Below are 12,454 nucleotides of genomic sequence, written 5' to 3' on the forward strand. Positions count from 1 at the left end.
ACCTATCAATATATCATCTATCTATATACCCATCTAAAATATCCGTTACATGACACAGCAAAAAAATCTAAATGAAAAAAAAAAGAAAAGACTATTCCTGTACCGGTAAACACAAACTATGCTACGCTAGTCTACCCGCCCTGATTATCGTTGGGGTCATCATATTGTGTGAAGATAATAGTCAACTCTTACACTGTCTGGTGACAAGGCTGCGAGCTATATTCTCCTGGTCCTTCAGTAGTTTGGAGGAGGACTTGGAGATGAAGTGAGAAGTGTTGGATGAAGTAGTGGAAGAGTTACTCTCACTGTCATGTCGGACTAGGGGAGGGGCCGTGGAGTTTGAGGAAGAACTGCCATGGCGACTGCCTCCTCTCCCTTCCTCCTCTTCTGTTTGGCTCTCCTCTTCCTTCCCTTCTTCCTTTTCTTCCTCCTTGTTCTTGTCTACTTTCTGTTGTACCCCTTTCGCCAGGCCAGAGGACGTGGAGGCTGTAGAACCATCCGGCGGGGCGCTGCCTCTTCCTCCACCACCAGACCTTCCTGCCATAGACAACCTGAGTCACCACTACTGCCACTTAATATTTATACAACTAAATATACACACTTCAGCACCAATTAAAAAATGATAAAATAAACCACTTCTCAGGTACTACTTATAGCAACATAAAAAAAAAAACTTGCCGAAAGTTTCAATTAGCATTTAAATGTATACGCACTAGAATCGTGGCTATCATTGGTAGATACTGCATATCGGCAGGTGGGTTAATCTTTACAATCCATTTCTTCATGAATTTTGACTTATTAAACAACAAGCATCAAAAGGTTTCCTGGCAGAACTATATGAAGCGTGTTACGTCGACTACATATTTACAGCTGTACGAGGACGGTATCTAAATATTTACACAGTTACATTATGCATTAAGTTAATCACTCTTAGGTATGTTTCTATACAAATCAGATAGTTTCACTACGAATTTAGACTTTAAGAATTAGCACTAAAACAAAATCTCAGTAGAAATGATGGTTGGGTCTATATGACTAATGTTTGTTTTATATCCTAACACATATATAGATAATGGAATATATACTTTGACTATCACACCACTACCACTCACCGTGAGCTCTGGCGCGCCTCTCATCGTCTACCAGCAGTCTGTCCCTCAGCTCTCTGGCCTGGCGCAGTCGCTCTGTGGGGGAGATGGAGGAGGGAGGGATGGAGGCAAGGAAATAGGGAGGCACGGAAGTAGGGGGAGGTAGAAGGCATGAAGAGAACGAGAGAGAAGGGGAGGGGGGAGGGAGACAACGATAAAAAAAGTCGAAAGAGGGAAAAAACGAGGTAAAAATGGAGATAAGAGGCATAGTGAGAGATAAAATGAAAGATGATGGCAAGAGAGCGGAGAAGTGGGGACAGGAGGCAGGCAGAGAGAACGGGATAAGAAAAGATAGAAAGGCAGAGACAAACATTTATAAAGATAAATATAGATAGGAAGATTGGGAGACAGATAATTGAAAAAAAAACACAGAGGGAGAGGAAGACAGAGAGCGAGGAGGAATGTTAATGTCTAGGTGACCAATTGCATTTAACATCAACAAGGACTTTATGACACAACTTCATGCAATCTTTCAATCTATAACACACACACACACACAGCAACAGTAACACACTACCACTATGTACGACCATGGTTAGTACAATTTGTACTGACCATGGTCGTACAACTAGTCCACCACCACAGCCACATACTGAGTCTGAGACGCTCCTGGGTGTGGTAGGCGACGAGGCGTTGTTGTAGGGGCTGGTTGGCGTGGGCGGCATCATATTCATCTCGGCTCTTCTGTAGTAGGTCCACAGGCTAGGGTGAGGTCTGGCGTTAGTAGTGAGCTCTCTCCTTGTTAGACTGTCTTTCTTTAACATACACACACAGAAGTCAGGTAAGGTTAGAATGACCTTGATGGAGAAGGTCCAACAGGCTAAGTTAAGTCAGGTAAGGTTACTCTGGCTTTGATAAAGAGATTCCTACACTGTAAAAAATTACCGTGAATATTACAGTGGTTCACTGTAAAAAATCGACGGTTAACCACCGTATTAGTTTGACGGTGATTTTCTGTTAGTTCCGCGTTTTGCAGTGACACACCATCGTCATCTGCTATGACATTTACGGACGCACTTTAAATTTTTTACAGTGTACAAATGAAAGGTAGGATAGGTTAGCATAGAGCCGTAGACTGATCCTTGATAGAAAGCGACCTACAGGCTAAGTTAGATCAGGTTAGCTCAGTTTACCTTAGGTCAAGTTGAGTTAGACTGACCTTGATGGAGAGCGTCCTACAGGCCTGCAGTGAACGTGGGCTGGTGAGGATGTATGGACACTCCTGATGCTGCGGCTGGTCAAAGTTGTACAGGTCCAACTTCACCCCTTCATCCTTCATCCTGCACACACCTGAGGTTAGTGTTTCCATATTTACCGTTTACAATTATTGCATACCTGCGCTCTCTATGTACTGTACAGTAATTGTTTGTATGCCCAAACTGCTTGTGTACATTGTCTGAATACCTACACCAAATATGTGTACAAAGGCTATCAGCGAGAAAAGGATGGATAAACGGATAGGGGGGGATAGGGGGGCTATCACAAGGCTAGTATAGTACCACCACGGAGACGGGCGCCACACACACACACCCTGGACCGTGAGGGGAATCAATAAGTCCACCACCGTAATAGTATACAACATACACAAGAAAAATTCGATACTAATTTCTAGATAAACGTGTATAATTAAACCACAAATCAAGTCTATACACTACCTACAGTATATTTGTATTGAAAAGTAGAAAAACCTTAAATCTGAGAAATTGCTGAATAAAGTCACGTGTCGCAAAGTTATCGTAAGGCCTATACCAAGAAATTTTTCTGTCATGTTTATGTTACAAAAGAACTGTCGGAGTAAAAGACAAATCCTTCATTTGCTGCTATACTCCTGTAGTGGATTCCTCCCCTACAACCGCCGTGTCGCTGACCAGCCGACCCCCTGCGAATTCCCCAGCGTACGCCTCGTGGTCAAGGTCGGTAACCAGCGCCGCCGAACAAAGCGGAGGTCAACCATCAAGCCACGCCTACCCTCGCTATATAAGACCCAAACAGACCACATTCACCACCTACTCCGGGTCATCACACGATACCCACCACCCAGATAGCTTAGAAAGTATCCTCTCCCAGCAAGTGCGGACCCCAGTTCGGGGGGCGCGCCACTCCGAAACTGACCACGTCCAAGAGTGGGGGTTGGTGGTAAGCGTCCACTGATCGGGGGTCCGCTCACACTTGCAACCTGCAGTATCCTTCCAATCTGCAGGTGGGACCACCTCCAATCCCATCCGGTCTGGCTGCTCCTGGAGCTCCAGCCGGAACCACCAAACGGGCCGCCTATAGGCAAAGGCCCGTGTCGGACTACGGCCCGACAATCTCAACAACACAACAACGGTGACCTATCTCTTTCTACATACAGCCACCAGCAAGCAACACCTCCTCCTCCGCTCCCGCCTGGTGGCCCTCGCTCCCGCCGGCGACCATGGCGACCCACAAGCTGGTCCTCCTCTGAGCACCCTCACCAACCAGCTCTCTCTACATCACGCTTGGACTCACGCTGCCACCCCTCCAGCACCAAGCTGCATTGTATATCCAATACAATATGTATACAGAGAGCACATTGTGAGTTTCCTTTCTCCATCCCATCCTGAGTGTGAACCAATATCTTAGAAACCCCATACTCCTACCTATCTGTCATTACTCAAAAGTTGTTGTCCAGTGTAGAAACCAAGACTTAGTCTTAATAAGCACCTTATTAAGACTGTGGCTAAGTGAATTAAAGAAACAACAGATAGTGTTCCACTACACAACTTTCTAGAATTATATTAAAACTGTTTTATGCGAATAGGCCTATGTGCGCAAGGCTGACTTTCAGTACTTTTTAGCAAACGCTTTGATGTCAGTAATACTGTTCATATGATATCCATTATAAACCTACCTATTTGCCGTTGCTTTAAACTGTCTTCAAACTTCTTTACAGGGTACGTTATATCACAATCTTATTTCTTTAAAAAAAATTCAAACACTAAATATTACCCAAAGAGACTTCAGTGGGCTGACTTTAGAACAAAATTTCACCTGTCGAAATCCAATCTGACACAACTTAGCGTATCAATATTTTAGAATTTAAAGACGGTTGAGCAAATGGGATAATTTTATCAATATCGATCAACATGAGATTAAGTTATAAGTAGTACTATCACAGTCCAGTCCACGGCGCAAAATCTTGTCATGGCCTCTCGGAACATTGTTTACAGGGATTTACTTCATTCGGGTACCTTGTACATTGATCTAAAATGATCAGAACACACATTATCTTAGAGTAAACTACAAGTGTCACTCACTGAGTATATCATGCAACTGCAGTTGCTGTCAGGGCCATAAATATGTATGATGTAGGTAGAGCGTCTTGTAAGACAAGAGGTGTGTGGCGGTGTCTTGGTAGCGTCCATAGCAACGCCTTAGCAACCAGCCGATGCACAGAGGATGCGCGCCTGCATACATCGCCTACACACGAATAATGTACTCGGACATCCACATTTATACGTATATGCATGTTCAACGCACACCCATGTTTAAAGAAATCCGTTTATTTACAAACACACGAACGCAGAAACGCATACGCATGCTTACACACTTACGAGAGGATAATATATACTGGTCAAACATCATACTGAAACACGCACACACAGACACTTATCCGTAAGTCTTAATGCGTCAGAGAGCATTGAATGAACGTTTACCTCCAAAAGTGGTGGCTAGCATAACCAGGTTAAGCTTCAAACACTAAGGTCTTTAAGCCCGTGACAAATTTAGCAATTACACTTGCCCGTCAACTCTCAAAAAAAAAAAATTAAATACAAAACTCTTGTGTCAAGCACCTCAGGTACCCAGAGATTAAAACGCCAGCAGTTGCCTAGCTTATGATATAGATGGACAAGGGGTGATTTAATCGAACTTTATTAAGACCTCAGAGGACATTAGTCAGTCAAGTATCCACACCTGGAACTAGCCGACAGATTTAATGTTTTGTATTTGAAATTCATCAAATGTACAATAAAATACAATACAGTATGAGTAATGGGTATGCACAACAATTACAAGTAAACATTTATCATATACTGTAGTACATATAATAGAACTCCGAGGATAAAAAAAAGTCAGAAGACGTATTTCCATAGCACAAGCTTTCATCATGGGAGATTTTAATCACGAGACGACAACATTCTAAACCTTAAAATGGATAGAAACTTGAATTCGGGCAATTTTTTCGTGCTGTCACGCACCACCAACAAGAGGGGAAAACTTAACCTCGCTGCCACGCAGGACGAATGGAAGGAAATACTTCACTTCTTCACACATAGAGTGGGAGGCCTACACAAATCTACTAGCCCAACCTATGGAAACGAGAACAGTAATAGGCTACATAACAGCCCTAGACAAGATTATGTGTACCCATGAAAGAGGGGTACCACAGGGCAGTGTACTGGGCCCGTACTATACATTCTGGAGCCGGTACATGCTCAGTACAGTACTTGCTAACAGAGCTTTTCCTCGTCGTGCTGGGAGTTTGGAACAGATGTTACGCCTCCTAAGCGTTAAAATAATACAGCTAGGTCGTACTTTGGGGTTATGAGATATTGGTTCACACTCAGGATGGGTTGGAGAAAGGAAACTCACAATGTGCTCTCTGTATACAAATAAAGAGACCTACCGCCCGATAAACTACAATTTAATCGTCACTGCTTATGAATCGACCACATAGCTATGAACTTATCTTTTCCTGTCTTTTAAGAAGAAGTGAAACTTTAATTCTCAAGCGTTTCCTTTGTTTTTCCCATAAATAACACAACGGTGGTAATATCGACAATATTTACCTAGATTTTGTCAAGGCTTTCGACAGTGTACCCAACGAAAGGCTGAAAATCAAACTGGAAGGGCACAGAATTCGGGGAAATGTCCTAGCGTGGATAAAAGACTTTCTACATGACCGCAAGCAATGTGTGGTGATTAATGGCACGAAATCGTCATCTGTACCTGTAACAAGTGAGGTACCGCAGGGTAGTGTATTGGGCCCGCTGTTGTTTGTTTGTTTCATAAATGATATGCCTGACGTTGTACACTCCTCCATACAAATGTTTGCCGATGATGGCAAGTTATTTCGGGAAATTAAGAACCAAGCGGACTATGACGAGCTGCAGAAGGACCTCTGTGGGCTCCGCTCCAGGAATGGTCGAAGGAATGGCTGCTGAGATTCAATGTCACGAAGTGTAAGAGGATGCACCTGGGGCGTACCAACGGTAAGGAGGCGTATCATATGTCCCAATGGAATGAAGAAACTGCACTAGTTGAGACTGTGTGTGAGAAGGACCTAGGTGTGTATGTTGACAATGAGCTGAAGTTCTCGGGCCATTGTGAGAAGAAGGTAAATCAGGCAAATAAATTATTGGGTCTTATAAGAAGGTCGTTCAGATATCTAGACGGTCCGTCCCTCGTAACGATCTTCAGGAGTGAAGTGCTTCCCCATCTGGAGTACTGTCACCCAGTTGAGTGTCCTTACTTGGAGCTGGCGGACGCTCGCCCCACAAGGGGTCACAGCTCAAGATTGAAGAAGCCGCAAGTCCAGAAAACCGTGAGGGCAAACTTTTTCGGAGTGAGGGTTGTAAACTCTTGGAACAATCTACCAGAGAGTGTTGTGACGGCACCGAGTGTGAGCTCTTTCAAGAGAAGACTTGACCAACACTGGAGCGGGTTCAGGTACATTCAGGAGCCGGTGCATGCCCAGTATTTGCCAACAGTGCGTGACAGAGACGTGACCGATCGCCCGGGCGGCTAGCGAGCCGATCAGTGGCGAAGAATATAAATGAAAAGAGACGTGACCGATCGCCCAAGCGGCTAACAAGCCGATCAGTGGCGAAGAAGATAAAAGTAAAAAGTAAAAAGCAATCCAGCGCCATCTCTTGGACAAGCATCCAACTAATAAGGCCAAACTTACTCTCGTAGGACATAGTTCCTTATATTATTCCTTGTTCAGAACGAAACCTAATAGCGAATATAACTGTACAATGTCTGTCAGCGCAGACAAATCAGAGCTAAAGGTTTGAGTGTACTGTATGTAACAGTAGGGTGTGTCAATTTAGGGGGTGAACTGGCTAAATTGAAAATCGAGTAATTTGGTAGCAATTTATTGTAGTCTTTAAGCATGCAAAACAATATTCTGGCATAAATTTTTTTTTATAATAAGTCCTACCTACATCAAATGGATTTTTAAATGTACATATTTGTGAATTTATAACATAACCAGCGTTTGCACACATGTTACTGTTTCAAGTTTCAAATTATTATATTTTATTATCCGTAGTCTATTTGAAAGTAACCAATGCCTTCATACTCTCTTTGCTTTGGTTTCTTGTCATCAGTAGTCTGCTTGCTATTTGTGCTTTGATGTAACCTTCTCGCCTCTCGTGGCTGTAAACATGGCCCGCTGCTTCTGTGACCATTTTCACACATCTCTCCACACTTTGAGTGTGGGAAGGCCACTTCGGCACCTGCATTGGAGTCTCTTTAAGGTTTCTCAATTCTTGGCTAGTTAGACTTGTTGTCAATGGTGGCTCTAAGACTTCCAAACTCAAGTCAACCAATTCTGACAATTTGGTGGCATTGACGTTTATTGGGGGAACTTTTCTTGAATGAAACGAACAGTCTCCCAACTGGTCGTCATCTATTAGCGTTCCTCTAATCTTTAGAATGACTTCTACAGCCTCGGTTCGGAGATTGGTACATTGACTGCAAAGCATTGCTTGCAAAACTGCTTCTGATCGAGCATACCAAGCGGACCTTCTTGCCACAGGTAACACGATGTCCCTCACTACCTTCCTCTGTGTTCTTACTAGCTGCAATTGAAACAAAAGGTGATTGGGCCCATCCACCCACATAGGATTAAGTTTCACACTAAACCACTGGGGAAGATAAACTCCAATAATAAATTCAACAATTAACCTCAAATTCTTCAGCACTTTGCCCTTCAATTCGTGTTTGGAAATCCAAATCCTGCAGAAACGAAGAGCTGTAGTTAACCAACGGCTGTGACTGACAGGTCCAATCTCCAAGAGAGCCAATGACTGAGGCACTTCTCCTGATCTTATTGCTTGGGCAATACGATAAGCATAGGATTGATCTGTGCTGAGATCTTTGATGACTCCTTCAGACAACGCCGGAAGGGGAGGGCCAACTTCGACCTTTGGAAAGGTTGTATTTATTTCTAGTTGTGTTGCTTCATCCAGCATGATGCCAAGGGGACCTGACCACTTGTTGTTGCTCTTTGTAGGACCATCAAGTTCCTGGATGAGATGACGAAGAGGTAGCTCGCCTGTATGTAAATCACATACAATCCAAACAAGTCTTCTTCCTAGTTTTTTCTCTAAATGCGTCATTACACCCCCCTGCCATCCGGTGTTCACTGCAGTTGAATCTCCACCAACAGCCTGCAGTGAACTGCCAAGTCCTCTCTCCTGAACCCAACATAAAATATGATCAGCAATGACCTCTGCATGTTTCTTCCCTTCTACTTCAGTTTCGGGAGCAAAGTGAAACAAAAACCGACCACCAGGCTCAGAACAGACAGAGTAGTGTTCTTCTTTGATGAGACCTGGAAACTTTCTGTTCACTCCCTCTACTTCTAGCAAAACTTTTGTGTCATCTATTCTTCCATCAAACAAAAGACAGGAGAGCCCTCCCTCGCTTAAATCTTTTTCATGCTGATCAGATATTTCCTTCATTATTTTTTCTTGTGCTCTTCTAATTTTATTATGATCTATCACCAAAGATACATCCTCTCGGCTGATGAGGCCTGCATCTATCCAAGCGGCAGTTGCAATTTCTGCAGCCTCACGAAGTCCAGCATGGTGGCGAATACTAGCTAAAGCAATGTTTGAAATATTTCTTGTGTTGTATTTCATTTTCTTTGGTAAAGGTTCAGATGGCTCTTTGGAACTATCATCTGATGTTGCTTCCTGTTCATCAGAAGAACTATCAAAGAAGTGATAAACATCTTGACACAGCTCTTCCTCTCTTTGGATGGCTTCTTCACTCTTCATTTTCTTCTTTTGTTCCCTCTCTCGGATTTGTTCTCTCTTCTTGGCATTAGCAATCTGCTTCTTTGTTTCTGAATAATCTATTGAACCCATTTGCATACTTCCTTGGCCTTCTGCCTTTGTCCTCTGTGCCTTTATAAATTCAAGCTCTAAAACAGGGATCTTCTTTTCACGAGGACAACCACAATCAATGTGGGAATTATTTTCTCTCTTACCTGAGTGAGAACAGTTGGATTCAGAACATAATTGTATGGAGCACTTGCAGGTCAAAATGTCAAACAGAGTATCAAGTGTGTGCAGAAATTCATTTTTCCTGGCCAAGTTTCCTTTACCAAGTGATGTTTCAACTGCTTTGTGCCATAATTTCGTTAGTTTTAGCTCAATAGTTCGACACTGATTAATCACAGGTGGTTTGAATAGTGCATTAGCTTTTGTCCATTGATGCAGAAGAGGGACTATCATGTCATTTATGAGTTCTTTATCTGTATAGTTCCTTCTGTCCTTTGCATTTTTTTCTCGAAGGAGTAACCCTAATCTTAGCATGTCTCTCACTGTTGGAAGTTCTGATACAGGAAGCTCCTTCCCTTTACCAACTAGCAGGCTCAAGTGGGTTGACAACTGACTTCTTGTCTTCAATTTTGACATCTTCACACTATCTGACAAATAGAAAAATATTTCAATGTTTCATAATTCAATTGTTGTTTCAAAAAATATCAATTTGTTTATCAAAAATGCTGTAACAGAAATAACATAATAATTTCTTAGAACATAATGTTTTATACAATGATATAAGTAACTGCGACAATCAATATGCCCTACTTACAATAATTAAAATGTAGAATTCGTCTGGTAGAGTAGGTGCAAGTGCAATGAGAGCAAACCACCGTCTATGATATCTAGAAGGAGAGTGAGCCGGGCGCCTTATCCTCACGCTTGGTACAAGTCAAAACAAGAATTAAACTGTCCCACACGGAGAGCCTGTTCATGTTCATGTTCTGACATCCATATTGTACACAAGCTATAGAACCATAAAATACTCCATAATCCATATGCTTACATGAGATTAGTTAATATCAAGTGAATAATTCTAATCAAGTCTCATTAATTTGTTGAAATACTGATATTTGAAACTTTAAGGTATAATTGATGTAGGTGAGGGTTATTTCAATTCATTTTTGTTTGCTAATCTCAAGTTTAGACATAAAGAGGCACAATATTTTGACTACCAAATTTGATTTTTAACATGTTGACAAAATTGACACACCCTAAATTGTAACAGCCAGAGTTGCCAACTTAGCGACTTTGTAGCTAGATCTAGAGCTTTTTGTTTTTTTCTAGCGACATTTTAGAGCGATTTGCGACTTGTCGCAAATCTAGAGATATCCACAGAAATCTAACGACTTTCTGGATACTTTTGGACTGTCCATGAAAACTCAGTTTTCCTAATTTCGAGCCATAATATATATCAACGGGATTACAGGGACAATAAATAATATGAAAAGTTTAATACATTTGAACGGGTCGTGGTACAGAAGGAGGGACACGTCTATTTCCTGATCACTTGATGTCAGCCCGTCCATGCATCTAACACCCTAAAATTGTGGTCAGAAGTGGCAAATTACAGAGATGCGACAGGTGAAAACCCTTACCATGATCTGGCTGAAATTGCACTCGCTGCCTTATCTCTTCCACATTCAAACGCAGATGTAGAGCGCACATTTAGTAATATGAACTTTGTGAAATCAAAATTGCGCAACAAAATGAAACTATCGACATTAAAGGCAATTCTTACAATAAAGTATGGGTTAAAAAGACAGAACACCTGTTGTGCAAGTTATGAACTTCCTAGTGATATTTTAAGAAAGATAGGGACTGTGGAGGCATACAGTTACAAGAGAACCTGAACCAAGCACTTCACATGCTTCCAGCTCTACAGTTGTTCACACTGCCGACGACTACGAAGAGGACTGGGATGCAATTACTATTGAATCAGTGGCGGCTCGTGCATAGGGCTGCAGAGCTGCAGTCCCCCCAGACACTCACTGCCAGGCGTATGATTCCTTTAGAGAGACAGCTGAATAATACACTACCAACAAATATATCATTTTATATGTTATTTAATTATTTTCAATACGTTGCTAAGTGAATTTTCATTAAAATCAAACCAAAATTTAAGTTACTTTCATAGTTGCTGTCAATGCTGTACGATTCATGTCTGTTATTAATTGGCGCCGCCGCCGCCGCCGCACTTGAAGCAGCTCAGTCTCGTGTTTACATTGCGTGTGGACGGTGTGGTTAAATCGTGCTTTCTTTAATTACCCTTTGACGATGGAAAATCGAGTGAAGTATTTGCAAAACATCAACTTTTCCCAGCTGACATTAAATGAAAAGACTGAAATCAAAGCAAGAGGAAGACCTACACCAGTTTTATCCATTCAACAGAACAGTACAAGCAGGAACAAAGAATATACACGCCAGTTTAACATGAGTGTTTATGGCTCTGTGGTTGTGACGAGGCAAATACTTTATTCTGCTTTCCATGCTTATTGTTTGGTGGGGACTCGGCATGGACGAAAAGTGGTGTGACTGACTTGAGGCATTTGCCACAGAAAATAGTGAAACATGAGCAGTCAGCCAAACATATGTTGTGTGAGGCTTGCAGTCCCTCCATTTTATTTTTCACGAGCCGCCACTGTATTGAATAATAGGCAAGTGTGCACATTAATCTTTAAAAAAAATAATATTTTTATTTTTACATAATGCATTTTATTTATACTCCGTCCATTATAGTCGGCATTATGAAAATATTTGCATCAAATTACTGAAGGGGGGGAATAATAGCTAGCGACTTTTCATGGAAGATTTAGCGACATTTAGCTACTTTTAGGTACCAGCCTAGCGACATTTGAAAATCCGAGTTGGCAACGCTGGTAACAGTGTGGGGTATGAGATTGTTTGGTTCACACTCAGGATGGGATGGAGAAAGGAAACTCACAATGTGCTCTCTATATACATGTTGTATTGGATGTACAATGCAGCTTGGTGCTGGGAAGGCAGCATGGTTACAAGCGTGATGTAGAGAGAGCTGGTTGGTGAGGATGCTCACAGGAGGACAGCTTGTGGGTCGCCATGCTCGCCAGCGGGAGAGAGGACCGCCAGGCAGGCGGAGGAGGGAGGGCCGCCAGGCAGCGGCAGAGGAGGAGGTGTTGCTGGCTGTGGCTGTAGGTAGAGAGAGACAGATCACCACGAGGTCAGGTCTTAAATAGCGGGGGTAGTCGT

The 12,454-nt window shown here is 42.4% G+C and overlaps 1 long non-coding RNA gene across 1 annotated transcript; it reads right to left on the reverse strand.

Annotated features, from left to right (window-relative positions):
- Nucleotides 1–1,286: 1,286 nt before the first annotated feature.
- LOC121869265 lies at nucleotides 1,287–4,508 on the reverse strand. Its single transcript, XR_006089518.1, has 3 exons — nucleotides 4,427–4,508; nucleotides 2,308–2,438; nucleotides 1,287–1,850 (listed from the first exon to the last, which is right to left on the reverse strand). It is a non-coding gene; the product is annotated as an uncharacterized LOC121869265 (long non-coding RNA).
- Between the last annotated feature and the right edge of the window lie 7,946 nt (nucleotides 4,509–12,454).

This window comes from Homarus americanus, unplaced genomic scaffold, assembly GCF_018991925.1.
Source record: "Homarus americanus isolate GMGI-L3 unplaced genomic scaffold, GMGI_Hamer_2.0 scaffold36734, whole genome shotgun sequence".
NCBI lineage: Eukaryota > Metazoa > Arthropoda > Malacostraca > Decapoda > Nephropidae > Homarus > Homarus americanus.